Here is a 19,123-nt window from a genome sequence, read left to right as displayed (position 1 = left end):
CTCTCTTGCGCGCACCTCTGCTACTACCACGGTGACGAACGAGGCCAACCCCGGCCCAAGTCAGTGCGCCGTGCAACAGTCAACCTGTAACACCAGCCCGTTTTCTCGAATCATTTACACGTGTGCATGCTATCCACATATCTCTTCGCTACCCAACACATACACCACCCGGCCAACATCTCCTCGCTCCTTTGTGAATCCTATTTATGATGACTTTAATTGCAAAACCCAGTCAGTTTTATGTTAGAAAAAAGAAACATTTTATCGTATTTACTATGAACAAATTAATTCAAGGATAATTGTTGTAAACGTTAGGAGTTTAATAGTTGGTTGAATCACTGAAACTAGAAATGCTTGCAAACATAAATACTTAACAAATGCAGATAGTTCGCAAGTACATAGATGCACATTTTTATTACAAATTGACAAACGTGAAGGTCATGTAACAGCAGTAATTTAGTATTCACTTAGAAGTGGTTAAAGTTCTACTTTGTCTCATAGTGGGACAATGTTCTCACCCGGGTAAAACCTTACATTTTCTGTTAAGGCCGAAAGCTTCTTTCTGTCCTTTTTGTCCCAAAGGAAGTCACTCTCTGGTGTGTATATAAACCGGTGTTTTTACCTAAATTACCCTACAACCCCCCCCCCCGAAAGTCATGTAACAACAGTAATTTAGTATTCACTTAGAAGTGGTTAAAGTCCCACTTTGTCTCACACATATATATAATAAATGACGAAAACTATATTCCAAAACTCATGATGTTGACCATCTTATAATTTATTCTTTTAATTCAGTTGACTTTTACAATTCTTGACGGTATCTGTTTCGTAGCGCAAATTCAAAGTGGCGTAATGGCAACATGCTGCGTATACCTTTAATATGTTTCCATTACTCCATTTTGAATTTGTGCTATGAAACAGATACCGTCAAGAATTGTAAAAGTCAACTGAATTAAAGGAATAAATTATAAGATGGTCAACATCATGAATTTTGGAATATAGTTTTTGTCATTTACTTTATATATTGAGCTTCTTAAAAAAGGATTGGTATATATTATAAGAGAATATATTTCTACAGAAATTTTATATATATATATATATATACACATACACACACACCAAGTTATAGGTATTCAAAAGAGAAAACTCAAGAATTCAACAAGATTATTAAGAGTGCTCAAGTCACTCTCCGGTGAGTATATAAACTGGTGTTTTTACCTAAATTACCCTACAATCCCCCCCCCCCAAAATACGGAGATCCTGAAAAACAAAATATGAACATTTATTTTTATTCTATTCACACAAAAACAAAGTTCTTGAAATGGGCAGGCAATCTGACATGTTTACCTGACCGTTTCTTGGCAGGGGTAAGCAACTTTCTTTAGTGTCATCTCAGTAGGTACGGCGTTTGGGGTGTTATTTCTAAATACTCTTTTTCTAATACTGCAGGTTTTAATTCATTGAGCGAAACGTTCTGCTCACTATTCTTATTAAGAGCTTTGAAGAATTTCTTGTATCTCTCGATAACTTTATAAAGACCATGAGATGGTGGTTGCCATATCAGGGATAAAGATATGAGTGCAAGTTTCTTAAGTACGTATGTGTCTGTTTTTTTATTTACTCCTGACTCTTGGCTATGTTTATTGTCAATCAGTCGACAAACGCTGTCATATTCCAAACCTTCTTTGGAGCTTCAAAAAAATATTGCACTGGTAATGGCAATGTGGTTCCATACAGGGCTTCTGTAGCTGAGCACTCCACATCCCTCTTTACTGCGGTGCGCAGCCCCAACAGTATTAGTGAAAGGTGTTCAAGCCACTTTGCATTATTAGTAAGTTGCCCCCATAAGGAGGCTTTTAAGCTGCGGTGTAATCACTTGACCATGCCGTTTTCCTGAGGTGATAAGCCGTAGTATGGATGTCTGGTGCCCAAAAGTTTTGACAGTTTATGGAATAGGATTGACTCAAACTGTCGGCCTCTGTCCATCATTATGTTTTTGGGAACACCAAACCATACTGCCCAGCCGGCAAGGAATGTCCTGGTAGTTGTGTATGCAGTTGTCTGGCATAGGTAGAGCTTCGAACCATTGCAAGAATCTGTCAGTATATGTCAGCAAACAGCACTGCTCTTCACATTGAGGAAATGGTCCAGTGATGTCGATGTGTATGTGCTTGAACCTCTCATCGAGAATGTGCCTAAAGGAGCTCGAGTATGACGACCATTCTTGGCTTTTTGGTACTTCACACACGTTTTTACTGTTATATCTGCTTTGATCCGCAGCCAGACATATCGGTCAGTTAGTAGCCTTACCAATGTGTTAGTTCCCAGATGTGATAGGTCATGCACTGCAGTGAATATGTCGTTGTGTAAAAAAGCTGGAATATATGGATGCAATTTGTGCTTGTGTCACACACGATTTTTTGTTGCTGGTAGGGTTAGTAATCATCACCAGATGCAATGAAGTTGCATTGTTCTGCACGAGATTTTGTAAGTGTTCATCAGAGAAGTAGAGGAGGCAGAATGGCAGGGTGGTGTTGGGGTAAATGTTGGCACATTATGGAAAAACAGTTAATTAAACTGCAGAAGCACCTGTTAAGCCAGACAAGTTCTATAACTGAATCCCCACCCAAAAAATGTTTGGTGCTTTTGCTTTTGTCAACCGCTCATGAAAACTTTGTTTTAAATCAATTAAAATGCATGAAAAACTATGTAAGATAAAAAAAGTCCCCCCCTCAAAAAAATGCTATAATGTATTTTAAAAAGATTTTTGTTTTAGAAAACTTTTTCTCCTTATTTTAAATTGTCCGCCAATGAAAAAAAAATGATTTTCTGACATTATCCCCACCCGCCACTTGGAGTGCTTTTCTTCTTTTTCATATAATTTTAAATGTTCTGCGAAATATTTGTATGCTATGTGAGAAGGTAGTTTGCCATGCTAAGGCACATTTAGCAGCCATTATTTATGCTACCGCATGCATACATGTAGTGTACATGAAAGCTGTAAAATAGCAGAAAATAATCCTCAGGTTCAGGGGTTAATACCATGCAAACGGTAAATTTGCGACGGGTTTGATTATCAGATTCATTATCAGCGACCTTGAATACCCCTAAAAAATAAATTAAAGTGCTTGGTGTTCTATTGTAGCATAGCACTATACTTTTTTATGTAAAAGAAGCATGTGTCGCAACATATTTTGTTTTCGTGCAAAAGAAGAACCACATAATTCACAAGAATATGGTTTCTCTCCGGTATGTGTTCGCATATGTAGCATCAAATGTTGTTTCCTTGTAAAAGAAGTGGCACATACTTCACAAGAATATGGTTTCTCTCCAGTGTGTGTTCGCATATGTTGCAACATACTTTGTTTTAGTGTGAATGAGGCATCGCATATTTCACAAGAATATGGTTTCTCTCCAGTATGCATTTTCATATGTCGCAACATATGTTGTTTCAGTGCAAAAGAAGAACCACATACTTCACAAGAGTAAGGTTTTTCTCCAGTATGCATTCGCATATGTTGCACCACATGTTGTTTCCTTGTAAATGAAGAGCCACATATCTCACAAGAATGTGGTCGCTCTCCAGTATGTGTTCGCACATGCTGTAACAAACTACATTTTTGTGCAAAAGCAAGCCCACATGATTGACAAGAATATGGTTTCTCTCCAGTATGTGTTCGCATATGTGTCAACATGTCTGATTTCCTTGCAAAGGAAAAGCTACATATTTCACAAGAATATGGTCTCTCTCCAGTATGTATCCGCATGTGTTTTAACATATTTGATTTATTTGTAAAAGAAGAGCCACATACTTTACAAGCATATGGTTTCTCTCTAGTGTGTCTTTGGATATGTTGCGACATATGTAATTTTATAGGATTTTTTTTTTCAATACAGTATAAGAACATGCGATTTGATGAAACAAAAAAATTGTATAGTTCACATTTCTCTCATTTCCAGTTCTTTACTTTAATCAATTTGCGTTTATTTTCTGGTGTTATTTCCTTATATTCTGCAAAATTAAAAAAAAAAAAGATAAATTTCAAGAAAATATATTAATTTTATACATGTTTTTGCAAACAAAGTATTTTATGACATTAATGTTATTTATAAATATTTATAATTAGAAATAAGTTTCAGTATAATGTGCTTAAAGCAAAAATTGAAGTTAATCATGCTCAATTTTATTAAGAAGTCCTTAAATTCAATATTGTTTAATTTGAAAATAAAAGGAGGGTATTTTTACGATACTAATCCATTAATAAAATGAATGAATTAATTATGTATAGATATTTAACTAAACTTTCACAAAACCTTCAATGAGATCACAAATTAATGCTTTTAATACAATTTACACATTTTATTCAATTCATAAACCAAGTACAAAAGGGCATTGTATTAGTGATTATTGGACAGCAAGATTCGGCAAAGCATTTTATTGTAAAATCTGGAAAAAAACAATGGCTAGCTCAGCAAAGCATTTCTTTAGTGCTATAAAAGGATGAGTGAAAGGTATTGTATGAGTGAGGATTATATCATCATATGTGTGATGGAAAATTTGAGAATTGTTTGTGGAATCAAAAGGGAAATGAAAGGTGAACCACTTGGCAAGTAGTTCAGCCTAATTTTAAACAATTTCTAAATAATAATGTTACTATTTTAACGAATTTCTAAATAATAAAAAATCAGTTAAGCTGAGCAGGAGTAAGTTTTAACAAAGCTGTTATCATCTTCAAAACTTAATTCATAGCTAAAAATTGCTTAATCTATGACATTTCTCCTACGTCTTTTAATAGTTCAAAAAGTAACATCATCAGGGTACTATGTAACAACTAAGGCCGAACGCTAAAAATTTGTTCAAATTCTACCTTATGACACCCATGTAATATTTTCGTACCAAATTTATAAATCTTTACCGTATATTGGATTTAATATATTTAAATTAAATTGGTTTGATAAGCTCATGAAAGTGTTTTTATATCCCAGGTATTGTATGAGTGAGGATTATATCATCATATGTGTGATGGAAAATTTGAGAATTGTTTGTGGCATCAAAAGGGAAATGAAAGGTGAACCACTTGGCAAGTAGTTCAGCCTAATTTTAAACATAATTGGTTTGATGAGCTCATTTGTTCTCATGTTCGACTTCATCAAGGAAAATCCATTGTGCGTTCCACCTGATCATAACTTCCACACACAGAAACTCTTTTCTCCCTCAGCAGGACTACCTAACGATCCATCTCCATCCATGCATATGGACTCATTCTACAGCTAACAATTGTCTCTTTCGACTCCACTCTTGCTAACAAGGATAATTAAACAAAAATATTGATTTTACATCAAAATCGCCGTCAGTCATTCATTTATTAAAAAGTAAACAATGGCATTTAGAAGCATAAATATTTTATTGGTGATCTTTAAAAAACTATTATAATAATCTCCTTACATTTGCAACACATTCAATGCATTTAATACATCTTGGAATTCTTCAACATTGCTCTTAGTTCAACAAATTAATGTATAAATATGTGGAAACGCCTGAAATTGGAGAACATATTAAAATCACCAAAATTACAAATACTCGATATTCAGGAAAATACAAAGCAAATTCATTCATCTTTTTCACATATGGCATCAAATATTTTTTAATTTACTATATTTTGTGTATCAAATAAAGTAAAATTTTAAATATGATTTTCATACTTTGATCAATATAGAACAAGTGAAGCATGCAGTAGTCACCACTTATCAAGGCCCGGAAGCCACTCAGGGATAAGGGTTATTGCAAGTACATTACGTTAGTATGGAGATTTGATTAAGTGTTTACTTAAGGGGGCGGTTCATTAGGAATTTGTTAACGTTGGACTTGAACACATCTAAAGTTGAAAGTAAGTTCGACAACTCTAGAAAGGTCACGTCAGTATTTACACTGTCAAATCATGTGTTATTTTAAGAAAATTATATCGAATGAATTGGAAGTAACCACTTCATTAAATAAAGTAAACAAACAAAATATACATTATTTATTTAACAGAAAAAGAAACAATTTTTAAAATGTGTATTATTGTCTTAACAGAAAAAATATAACATAAAAAATTGGAAAGTTTGTCATATGTTAAGTATAAAACTTGAAATAAAATATTTAAAAAAATATTTAAAAAATATTTGAAAACCTTAATAATTCGTAATATCGTGATAAAACTTTAATAATTCGTAATATCATGATTTGACAGTTTTACCCTTAAACTAAATTTTAAAAATATATATTAAAATATTTTTTTAAAAACCGTGAAACTTTGCTGTGAAAAGAAAATAAAAATATTTAAATGATTAAAAACAAATTTTTTATTAAATATTAATTACATATTTTTAATTTTATTTTTTTAAACTTTAAGAATTCATAATATCGTGATTTAACGGTGTAAATACTAATGTGACCCTTCTAGAGTTGTCGAACTTTGCTGGGCTTAACTGCAAGACTGCCAACGTTTTTTTTTTTTTAAGTAAACGAATAATCTTTAAAGGAGCAGCCGTTCACTTAACAAGAGAATAAGTTAACAGAAGAATTAACGATGTTAGTGCACTTATTGATCCATGCTATTTTTTAAATTGTATTTTCAAGTTTAATTAAAGTTTTATGATATATGTTTTAATGAAATTGTAAGGTTGTATTACAGAATAGGTACAAAACACTTAACATGTAAAGAATGGCTTTCTAAATAATAACCTTATTATTTCAGCACGGATCAATAATATTACAGAAATGTATTTTTTATAATACTTAAAAAGTATAGTTATATACTTATAGCTATAATACGTAGATTCATAAACAAAGCTTCTTTCTTAGAACTGCACGCCTATGGAATTGTCTTTCGTTTTCCTGCTTTCCAGCTGAGTACAATATGGTTGTCTTCAAGTCTAATGTAAACAAGTTTTTAGTGAGCTGTTCCATATAAGTTAAAAAAAGATTTACTGAATCTCCATTACTAACGATTACTACATTGTCCAATTTCCACTGCACACTCTTTAACCCTTATCCTCGAGTGGCCTCTTGGCCTTGATAAGTGGTGATGCCTATGTAAAAAAAAAAAAAACAATACTTTTTAAGTATTATAACTTATGTAGCAAAATGTAGTAGGCAAACATCAGAAACAAAGATAAGAAATATTCAGTTTCGCCCTGCACAGCCCATCTCTAGAAGAGAAGGATTTCTTGGCTGTAATGACCGTAGAGAAAGGAGACAGAAAAAAAAACAGAAGAAAACTCGTTTCGCGACATGGTTCGTGGTTCGTCACAAAAAAACAATCCAACTGCCAGAACCACCTACACACAGTCTGCAGGACACTGCCTGACTGCTTCCCAGTGCCCTGCCTTTATATTGGCCGGGAATTATATATTTGCATAATCGCGTGAGAGCACACATGATTCTGTGAGAATTGTATGAGGTCAACGCCAATAAAAACCCATGGACACCATCTTAGAACTCTTTCCCACTCTCTGTGATAGTAGGAACCATTACCTCCCCTTAAGGAACTCTTCAGTAAAGAAGTCTCGGATATACTTCCACTTCCGTTTGACATGGAACTGGAGTTCAATAAAAAAATGGAGACCGTATTCCGCTTCTCATAAATGAATCTCATGTTTTGGTATTCTTTTACATAATATTTCATGGTTGCAAGCGGTGGTGTTTCCCATTTGGGAAACCTTACGAACAGGTCGTCCCAATTATATGCACACAACAGTAAAAGAAATATAAAAAAAAAATAAAAAAATAAATAAATGAATAAAATTGGTCACGTTCAGACCGCATGGGAAAAATTATTACTTGGCACCAAGCTTCAAACAGTGAGTAAGCATTGTTTTTCGTGTTTCAAATGCAACGAAAATAAATGCATATATATATATATATATATATATATATATATTACTGTCATTAAAAAAAAAATATACATATATTAGGAAGTATATGTATAAGTTCTCAGACGTTTAAGTTTTGCACGGAAAACACACATACATGTACATTTGTTTATTAAAAAAAATAAATAAATAAAAAAAATAAAATAAAATAAATAAACGGAAGACTGAATTTATATTATCTGGAACCAAACGAAATAAATAAATACAATGGCTACAAACGAACCGTCGATGAATTGGTCGTCCACAGACCTAACCAAAGCATTTCGATTATTTAAGCAACTTTGTAATCTTTACTTCTCAGTTAAAAATATTTCGTTGGAAAAACAGGTCGACCACATCCTGCTACTGTCCGGAGAAGAAGGCCTTAAAAGATACAACACTTGGTCATTCGAAAACGAGGCCGACAGGAATAATCCAGAAATAATTTGGGAAAAATTCGAGGAAAGACTGCAGCCGCAATTAAACTTCCGAATCGCTCGTTTTTACCTGCGCCAGTATAATCAAAAGGAATCAGAGAATTTTGGTGACTTTCTGGCCCTGTGTAAATCGCAGGCATTGAAATGCAAGTTCCGGGATATCCAGGAAATGGAGGAACGCCTCATCGAGCAGGTTATATCAGGAACAAAGCACCCAGAACTCCAAAAGCATCTTCTAGTGAAAGGCGAACAATTAACACTGCTGGAAGCTATAAACTGTGGTAGGACACATGAAGTTTCCATAACCCACATGAGACAGTTGGCTGAACTAGAGCAGAATAAGCATGAAATAGATGCAATCAAGTACAAACAGTGTAACAGATGCGGAGGCTCCCACCCGAGGCTAAAATGTCAAGCATGGGGTACCACATGTTCCACGTGTGGACAACAAAATCATTGGGCTAAGGTCTGCGCAAGCAAAAATAAAAACGCAGCAGGACGTTTTCCGACGCACAACATGGAAAGATGGAGGTAATAAACCAGGACATGGAGAAGCACAAAGGGACCAGTACAAACACTGGAAACACGGCAACCGTATGCACTCGGTAAATACCTCTCAAAGGGACAATGAAGGGATTTATAACAAGTTTGAACAAATGTCTTTCGACTCTATTCAAGAACAAGGCAACAGTCGGACAGAAGTTTTCACAGACTATGTAATCAAGCTTCCCAACCTCCCAGGCACCCATTTTCTGAAAGCTAAGGTTGACACAGAAGCCGAAGGTAACATACTTCCATTACGTACCTTCCGGAAGATGTTCCCACACCTAATAAGTGCAGCAGGACAGCTACTCCCCAGTGCAACAAAGGATGAATCAACTGTTCTAACAGCCTGTAATGGTTCTCATATTACCCAACATGGATCCATTAAAATAGCTTGTTCACACAAAAGAATATGGAAGACAATCAAATTCTTTGTAGTGACAACAGAAGGGCCTACCATCATAGGACTACCTTCAATCAGAGACCTGAGACTGGTAACATTACACTGTGCAATCCAGGAAACACCAGTCTCAGTACGTTCAACATAGGATCTGGTAAATATGTACCCAAACCGTTTTGACAATATCTGCAATTTTGAGGGTGAATATCACATTGTCCTGAAACCAGACAACACCCCTGTCATACATGCACAAAGGAAATGTCCTATACATATGAGGGAGGAAATTCAGACCGAATTTGAAAATATGGCAAAACAAGGCATCATACGGAAAGTAACCGAGCCTACACCATGGGTCAGCAGCTTAGTTTATGTGCGGAAAGGCAATGGAAAGCTCCGTCTGTGTTTAGATCCAAAAGATTTAAACAAGGCTACCATGAGATGCCATTACAAGACCCCAACAATGGAAGAACTTGCACATAAACTCTCTGGCGCCAAATATTTCTCCAAGTTGGATGCCAAGAATGGATATTGGTCCATCAAACTAGACGCAGCCTCACAACTGTTGACCACCTTCAACTCCCCTTTTGGAAGATTCTGTTTCCAGCGGATGCTTTTTGGTCTGGTGATGTCTCAGGATGTGTTTGCCCAGAGGATGGACATGATTCTGGAGAAGTGCTCTGGCGCCTTAGGGCTAGTTGACGATGTCATTGTCTTTGGAAAAACTGAAGAGGAGCATGATAGGAACCTCCACAATCTAATGAGAATTGCTCAAAAGGAAGGACTGCGCTTCAACCGCGAAAAGTGTGCCATCAATAAGAAACAAATTTGTTTTTTGGCGCAATCTATGATCAGAATGGTATGCACCCTGATCCCAGCAAGGTAACAGAAATAAAAATGTTACCTAGTCCAGCAAACACTACCGACCTGCAGAGGGTGGTGAGAATCATCACATATATGGCACCTTTCATTCCACACCTGTTCGATCTCACAGCACCTTTGAGAGATCTCCTAAAGAAAGAAGTGGAATACCAGTGGACAGAAAGTCACCAGAGATCCCTCCAGCAAATCAAGGATCTAATTTGCAAAGACATGTTGCTATCATACTTCGACCCTTCCAAGCAAACTGTTATCCAAATCGATGCATCAAGTAAAGGACTCGGCACCGCACTCTTGCAAGGAGGTAAACCCATAGCTTTTGCATCCAAGTCCTTAACAGAAACTGAACAACGCTATGCCAACATAGAGCGGGAGCTCCTTGAGGTTGTTTTTGGCTGCGAACGATTTCGGACTTATATCTATGGAAGTGCGTTCCAGGTGGAAAGTGATCATAAACCCTTGGAAATGATCAACTTAAAAAATTTGGTTGCAGCTCCACCTCGCCTCCAACGCATGCTACTACGTTTGCAGGGGTATGATATGACAATTGTATATCGCCCTGGAAAAGATATGGCACTAGTAGATGGATTCTCAAGGTTACCAAATAAAAAAGCTAAAGAAGCTATTGACTTGGATCTGAGGGTGGATTTTGTTCAATTTTCAACCCAAAAGCTAGCTCAGCTAAACCAAGCAACAAGTGAAGATGCCACACTATGTGAATTGAGAGACATTATTCTGAGAGGTTGGCCCGACATTCTCAGAGAAATGGGCAAGAATATGAAACCTTATTGGCCCTATCGAGACGAACTGTCCATTGAAAATGCATATTATTGAAAGCAAACAGAATAATAATACCTAAATCGATGCAACAAGAGGTATTACAGAAAATACATTATGGGCACCAAGGGATGGAGAAATGTAAACTCCGAGCCAAAAGTTGCGTTTTTTGGCATAACATTTACAAAGACATCGACAACATAGTACAACAATGTACCCTTTGCCAGCAGCACCAAAAAATGCAGAGTGCTGAACCCCTGATACCCCATGAGATTCCGGTGAGGCCATGGCAGATAGTGGCTACTAACTTATTTTACATTGAAGGTCTCAGTTTTATGCTCATTGCAGACTATTATTCCAAGTTCCCATTTGTGCGAGTGTTGAAGGAGTTCTCCAGTCAGTAATTTATTAAACTGACAAAGCAAATATTTGGAAAACAAGGAATTTCAGAGAGAGTGATAAGTGACAATGGCCCACACTTCACCTCAATACATTTCAAGCAATTCACAAAAGAATGGGGTTTTGAACACCACACATCCTCACCTAAGTTTCCGCAGTCAAATGGCTTTGCTGAACGCTGTATCCAGGGAGTGAAATCTGCATTCAAAAAAGCTGCATCAAGTGGTCATGACTTGGATATGGTACTATTATGCTTGCGTTTGACTCCTTTAGATCATACCCTTCCCTCACCAGGTGAGCTTATATACCAAAGGAAGTTAGCAGGGAACATCCCAGTCAAATGCACCAACCAAAACGCTAACAAGGAGAAAATAATGGAACGACTGTATCAGAAGCAAGAAAAACAGATGTACCATGAACAACATACAAAAGGGCTGCTCAGACTGCCCATCGGACAACCTGTACGTGTGTTAAATAAAGAAGCAGGTGAGTGGTCTCCTGCAGTTGTCACACAATTGGACCGAGAACCAAGGTCGTACATAGTACAGACCCCCTCCGGAAAAACTCTTTGTCGAAATCGACAGTATCTTAGAGTAATCCCCTCCAGAAGCATAGCACATCCAGAGATGCACTCCACTGAAATTCCTCAGGAACCTACCAGGGACGGTTCATTGAGTATAGAGACGGACAGTACACAATGCCAACTGACGTAAAATGGGGGGGGGGTCACCTCAAATACACAAACGGAATGTTCAAGAAAGATTATCGCTACAGTCCTCTGTCTCTTCTCTCTTGGCTGGCCGGGAATCATCTCTCAGCACCCAGAAATGGACATCGTTTTATAGGTTCCACCTTCACGCACACACGAGATTATGCGAGAACGGACGAAATAAAAATGCTGGCCGCCATGTTTGTTCTTCCTTTTCTTCGCCTGTACTCACTCGCTGAGCACCCACGGTAAGACTTCTCTTTCTTGCTTCTAACCACATGCCTCCCTGATCTCAAGATCACATTTCATAGTCTCTCATCCACTGTGGCGGTCGCCTCTCTCTACTTGGCCTCTGAGGTGTCTCGTCCTCCTCCTGTGGCTGCACACTCCCCTCCACTGCTTCGCCCTCAACTGGTCTCACGTCAAGAATGTGCCTCGGGACTCCTCCCATCACAATGTTGTTACTAGTGTTCCTCCCAGTTAAGCGACCCCTACTCCATTGTGTGGTGCAGCGCGCCCCCGGTGGCTTCACCCATACCTCGTCCCCAAGTTTAATTGTCCCTGTGGCCTCTACTTCTCGGCTTGCCGGCTCCACCCTGGGATGCCTCCAGGAATATGCAAACATTGACAGTTGCGGGACCGTCTCTGGTACTTGTCCCAGTTTAGGCGACATGTTATACCAGAAGACGGCTTGCTCAGGTGAGGTGCCTCCTCTTTCCGCAACTGCCTTTATGGTGCGGTGGTTTCTCTCTACGATCCCGTTGCCACTAGGTCTATAGGCAGCTCTGAAAAATTGTTCGATCTTCCATTTCTTCAGTACTTCTGTCACTGCTACTGACTTGAACGCAGTCCCATTGTCGGTTAACAACTCTTCCACGGGGCCTCGCTCCAAAAACACCTCATCAAAGATTGCCGCTATTTCATTGCCTGTTCCTCTACGTAGCTTCTTCCATAGAGCAAATCGCCCGGGCCCACAGTCAATCATGGTAAGGTAAAGTCCACCCCTGTAATGGGTGACATCGCATGCCAGTCTCTCCCAGGTCCCACTCACCTCCAATTGGCCAGCTTCATGCGTACTTGGAGCAGGATCAATCGACTGACATCTGTCGCATGTCCTGACCACTTGCCTCACCTGCTCCTTGGTGATCCTTGGGTCGACTCTTTTCACTAAGTACCAAGTCCTCTCTACCCCCATATGGTGCAAATTGTGCAGTTCTCGCACACCAACATCATCTAGATCCGATGCAGCAACAACATCTTTCTTTGGCAACAGCCAACTCTTCTTCACTCTCGTGAGAGCATCTGCTCGGTTCTTTTCAGAAGCAACCATGTCTATGTGAAGCTTCAAACAAAACTCTTGCATCAGCTCAGCCAGCACCCCAAGCCTGCGCTTCACTAACATCTCAGCAGCCCCTCTCGTTTTTATCCTTTTTTCGCTTGAAATGAGAGACTTTAGCCAAGCAAACACCATGGCGGAGTCTGTTTTGATGCAGATGTCACGTAGTCCCCATTTCAAGGCCAGATTGACTCCTTTTATTGTCACGTCTAATTCCGCCACATTGATGTGGCTGACGTCATTCTTTTTCCTCAACCAGGCTGCATCTTCTGCAACTACTCCTCCAATTTCCAAAACGACCCCTGTTGCAATGCTGCTCGCATCGCACCACATGACTCCATCCAATGTTCGCGGTATGTTCCAGGTTCCCCGGACTGGGTCTTGCCGTTCTGCTTCTTTCAGGAGCTCTTCCATCATGGCGACCATTCTTTCTCCCACCTTATCATTCCATCCTTGTCCTTCGGCGTGTCTCTTTATGTAGCTGCATGCTGGTCTAAGCCAGCTAGCAATGGGGTAATGTCCGATCAACTTTCCGCATATGGAAAAAAGTTCACGTCTGTTGAGCTCCTGCTTCAGTTGTGGGATTTTGTTTCCCCTGCGAAACTCTAGGCCGCCTGACACACCTCGTTTCAGTTTTAGGCCCAAAGCAGCCCCTCCGTCTAATTTTTCCGGCTCTTTGGCGACCAACCCGAACTTCTTCAAATGAGCTACCACCTCCTTGGCAGTTACCACAGTTTCATTCACCAGAATGTCGTCTATGTATGAGCTCACTACCCCATCTCCCTTTCCCATTGTCTCCAGAATCTTCCTGAGGATAGTTGACATAATCTTGGGTGCCGAATTTAACCCGAACCCTACTCGTGTAAGGCAGTAGGTTTTGCCTTTGTACTTGACTAACTGATATTTCCAGAGCTTCTTGGCAACATGGAGTTGCAAATAGGCAGATTTTAGATCTACCAATGTAGATGCGCCATTCATCTGCCTCCATTCCCTAATGGTCTCACTGCACACATCTACGGTGTCGCCTCCCGTATGGCACTTAACATGGCCGTTCGGCTCTCGAAAATCCAGGACCGGCCTTACTTTCCCTTTAGTTGTTTGCAGAACAGCCATCAACGGCAAAATGCCCGACTCCACATCATCTGTCCAAGGCATCAGTATCCCTTCCTCAATCCATCGGTCGACTTCCTGCTCAAACTCCTTTCTCGCCCCTCCTCTAAGCGAATTTGTGTAGCACGCCACCCTGTTTGTCAGCGATGGCGCTTGATGTTTCCATGCCCACTCCACCGTCCACCGCTCTCCGTCGAATTCGGCTTGGAAGTCCTGATCTTTGATCGACAATTTTCTTTCCTCCCCGGCCTTGTTGATCCCTCTGGGAGCGTTCTCCGTCACCGCGCACTCAGCTAGTCCGAACCTCACATTGTCACATGTGATGGTAACACCTCCAAGGCGGCATATAACATCCATTCCAATGATGGCTTGGACACCAGGCACCAGGCGATCAGTGACAATTGCATGGACCCTCATCCGACGTTCAGCAATATCAATAGTGACGGTCTTCTTCCCTCGACACTTCACTCGCGACCCATCGAATGCCACTACTTCACCCTTCCCTTTCCATCTTCCGAACAGGGTAGTGTGCACCATGGTAGTGGTGCAGCCAGTGTCAATCAGGGCCATAATTTCCCGTCCTTCCACCGCAATCTTCTGTTTGGGCATCTGCTGCGGGTGCGCCTCTATTCTCGAATCGGGGCGGCCGCTGGCGCGTCGAGCTTCCCCTCGCCAGTTTCCCGAACTTGTGCATTTTACCGCTAAATGGCCTCTTCGATTGCATTTGTAACACACTGTCCGTTGCAAGAACTTCCTGCAGTCTCTTCTCATCTGTGGTGCCCCGCATTCGAAGCATGCGATCCCTGGGTTTGGCAGATTCCTGCCCACATCCTGCTGTACCGTTGCTGTCGTTCCTCCAGGCTCCGTGGGCTGGGTGCTCACTAAAATTTTCGCAGTTCTAAGCAGCTCACTCACATCCAGCATCTCCACCCCCGGTACCTGCTGCAACCTTTTCGATATTTCTTCCGGGAACCCGGTAACAAAAGTCATCTTGACTACGTGACTCGTGGCATGTCCTCTGATGCCCGACAACTCAACCAATCTCCTTATCTCATTCGCATAGACATCCACAGATTCACCAGTCCACCTCTTCTCTTTCAACTTATTAAAGGCCTTGAAAGGCCCCTCTGCGAAAGCTTCGATCAGTCGACCCTTGATGGCGTCTGCATCACCCTGTTCCCGCTCGCTGAGCTCCAAATAGAGGGCCAGTGCGTCCCCTTCCAGAAACAGTGGTATTACTGCGGCCACATCATCCAGCTTCTGAATCCTTGCTACAAGGTCCACTTTTTAAGCCACGCCACCACATCACCGTCGCCATTAAAAGGCTTAATCATATTGCTTAAACCTGCGTTGGCCACCGCCGAAATAGCTTGACGTAAAATGGGGGGGGGGGTTCACCTCAAATACACAAACGGAATGTTCAAGAAAGATTATCGCTACAGTCCTCTGTCTCTTCTCTCTTGGCTGGCCGGGAATCATCTCTCAGCACCCAGAAATGAACATCGTTTTATAGGTTCCATCTTCACGCACACACGAGATTATGCGAGAACGGACGAAATAAAAATGCTGGCCGCCATGTTTGTTCTTCCTTTTCTTCGCCTGTACTCATTCGCTGAGCACCCACGGTAAGACTTCTCTTTCTTGCTTCTAACCACACCAACATGCACCTTTCAAACGTACACACCATGGAGTGCCAGACACGGGCACCTATAGCAACCATACAACAGTTCAAACCACCAGATCTGGACGTGTCGTCAGACCCCCCCCCTCGGCCCGCAAAACAATAACAGGTAAGCTTTTTATTTCCCCCCATTTCTGTTATCGCCAATTCTGCTACAGTGCATATCGCATTCAGCATAGTCGAAAACCTATAAAAGTCGTCATTTAAAAGCAAATTGTGGAGGTGTAAGGTTAAAGTACAGAATAGGTACAAAACACCCTCCCCACCCCATGTTAAGAATGGCTTTTTAAATATTAACTTTATTATTTAAGCACGGATCAATAAGTGATTGAATAAACACGATAACATTGGCAGTTCATAACATACTTTGTTAAAAAATAGTAATATTTTCTTTGAACACTGGAATCTTCTTTAACACTCAATAATACGTTTAGTGTGTGTGTGTGTGTGTGTGTGTGTGTGTGTGATGCTTTACCCAATGCGAACGGTGCGGGGTGTATTGAAAGTGAATCACACCAGCCTCCAAGCCGTTTTTTTTTTTTTTTTTTTTTTTGTATATATATATATGTATTTTTCAGCAGTAGAGTTTGGGTTAGTGCACGTTTGCTATGTTTTCAATATCGAAATCGTTTTAACTGACAATCACAAAAATAAATACCACTCCCCCCCCCTAAAAAAAAAAGCAAGCTTAAAAAATACTAGATTGGAGAGAATTCTAAAATATTACCTTTCTTCATGGAATGTGACTCATTTCTATCTTAAAACCAAAGTTAAACATGATTGTTTCGACGCGGCCCTGTTGTAAAAAACAACTAAAAAAAAAAAAAACAATTAACTTAAAGTAATACTTACTTTTTGTTTAGCAATTTGCTTTCAACAAAGAAACAATCATAAGATGCGTTAATTTAAACGAGATGAGGTTGACCTGTGGAAACCGAGATTTAAGATGGTTACCGGAAAAGCAAGTTCGCAGAAAATTCAAAATAATTATTTTAATTTATTGTGGTTTCAAATGTTTGTTTTTATTTTTGTTGCTATGTATTGTGTTTGTTTTTTTTTTTTAAATATGTTTTATTGTTAACAAATTCGTCATGATTTTTTTTTAACAATAAAAAGAAAACATTGTTTGAATGAGGGGAAAAAATTCGACCACAGTATGAATGGGGATTAAAAAATAAAATAAAATAAATAAAGATTTCCTGTGAGTTTGGGAAGATGACGCATGCGCCGACTTGTGATCTTAACATGTCAAACGAAAACACGCCACAAAATCAACCAAGGTTTCCATCGCAGACACGAATCGAAAGAATTGGATAAAAGTAAGTTACTTGAATTAGTTTAACGTTTTGTGAATATGTTTTTTTTTTTTTTTTTTAACTTTCTAATGATATCTTTTTTGGTACTAGTGCACTTATTGATCCGTGCTGAAATAATAACGTTATTGGGTTCGTATTACTATATAAATAGATTCGAAAAAGTTGTCAAAAAACAAATATATAAGAAATAAATGTTATCAAAGGCAAGATAAGTTACTTTTCTACCAAACTGGATATATTTTTCGTGTTTTTATTCAATTTAACATGTTTATTCAGCTCGAAAAGCATACAATGTTTAGCGATGTATGTATGTATTGGAAAATTCCAGATGGCGGCCGATTCTCTCTTTAACACGGTAAGTTTGGAAAAAGGTGTAATAAATAATAAACTAGACAAAATACTGTTAGAAATTCGCTCAATATATGTTACCGTGACATAACTTGACATATATTCGGTGGTTTTTAATAGTATTCTATTTAGTTTATTATTTATAACACCTTTCTCCGAACTTACCGTGTTAAAGAGAGAATCGGCCGCCATTTTGGAATTTTCCAATACATCGGTAAACACTGTATGCTTTTCGAGCTGAATAAACATGTTAAATTGAATAAAAACACGAAAATTATATCCAGTTTGGTAGAAAAGTAACTTATCTTGCTTTTGATAACATTTATTTGTTATATATTTGTTTTTTGACAACTTTTTCGAAACTATGTGTACAAACCCACGTTATTATTTAAAAAGCCATTCTTAACATGAGGAGGGGAGGGTGTTTTGTACCTATTCTGTACTTTAACCCAACAACTGAATAAAAAAACATATCATAAAACTTGAAGGTGTAATGCAGAAAGTGATCCGCGCTATTTTTTAAATCGTATTTCCATGTTTAATTAAGGTTTTATGATATTTTTTTTTTATTCAATTGTAAAGTTAAAGTACAGAATAGGTACAAAACACCCTCCCCTCCCCATGTTAAGAATGGCTTTTTTAATAATAACGTTATTATTTCAGCATCGATCACTCTCTGGATAAGTATCAAACTTTAATAAAACTTGGAAATACGATTTTAAAAATAGCGCGGATCAGTAAGTGCATTACTGCATTAGCACCTTTTTTTATACTCTGGTTGAAAGAAAAAACGAATTTTTTTAGAAAAGATGTCAGTAATTGGAATTAGATAAACATAAATATTTAAAATGTTAATTAAAAGTTAATTTAATCGCTTTGAGAATTTAATTCTAAACGAATTACGCAGATAAATAGCGAAGTTTTATTTTCGTATTTAAATTTTGGGGGGTTTGTATTACTATATACATAGATTCGAAAAAGTTGTCAAAAAACAAATATATAACAAATAAATGTTATCAAAGGCAAGATAAGTTACTTTTCAACCTAACTTGATATTTTTTTAGTGTTTTTATTTAATGTAACATATTTATTCGGCTCGAAAAAAAAAACATACAGTGTTTACCGATATATAACAAAATAAAAAATGGCGCCCGACTTTCTCTTGAACACGGTAAGTTTGGGAAAAGGAGTTAAAAATTTAAAAAATACTATATAAAATACTGTTAAAACTCCACCGAATATATGTCAGCCTATGTCACGAGTTTCTAACAGTAATTTTTTAATTTGAAATGAAT

General features: G+C 38.5%; 1 long non-coding RNA gene across 1 annotated transcript; it reads right to left on the bottom strand.

Annotated features, from left to right (window-relative positions):
• Window positions 1-1,268: 1,268 nt before the first annotated feature.
• On the bottom strand, window positions 1,269-17,290 carry LOC145271012 (uncharacterized). Its single transcript, XR_013865651.1, has 2 exons — window positions 17,017-17,290; window positions 1,269-4,012 (listed from the first exon to the last, which is right to left on the bottom strand). It is a non-coding gene; the product is annotated as an uncharacterized LOC145271012 (long non-coding RNA).
• Window positions 17,291-19,123: the final 1,833 nt, after the last annotated feature.

The sequence above is a fragment of the Euprymna scolopes genome, chromosome 46, assembly GCF_053919585.1.
Source record: "Euprymna scolopes isolate OS-2025 chromosome 46, ASM5391958v1, whole genome shotgun sequence".
Classification (NCBI taxonomy): Eukaryota; Metazoa; Mollusca; class Cephalopoda; order Sepiida; family Sepiolidae; genus Euprymna; species Euprymna scolopes.
Note: the sequence above shows the minus strand (reverse complement) of the source record. Positions and strands in the feature narration are given on the sequence as shown.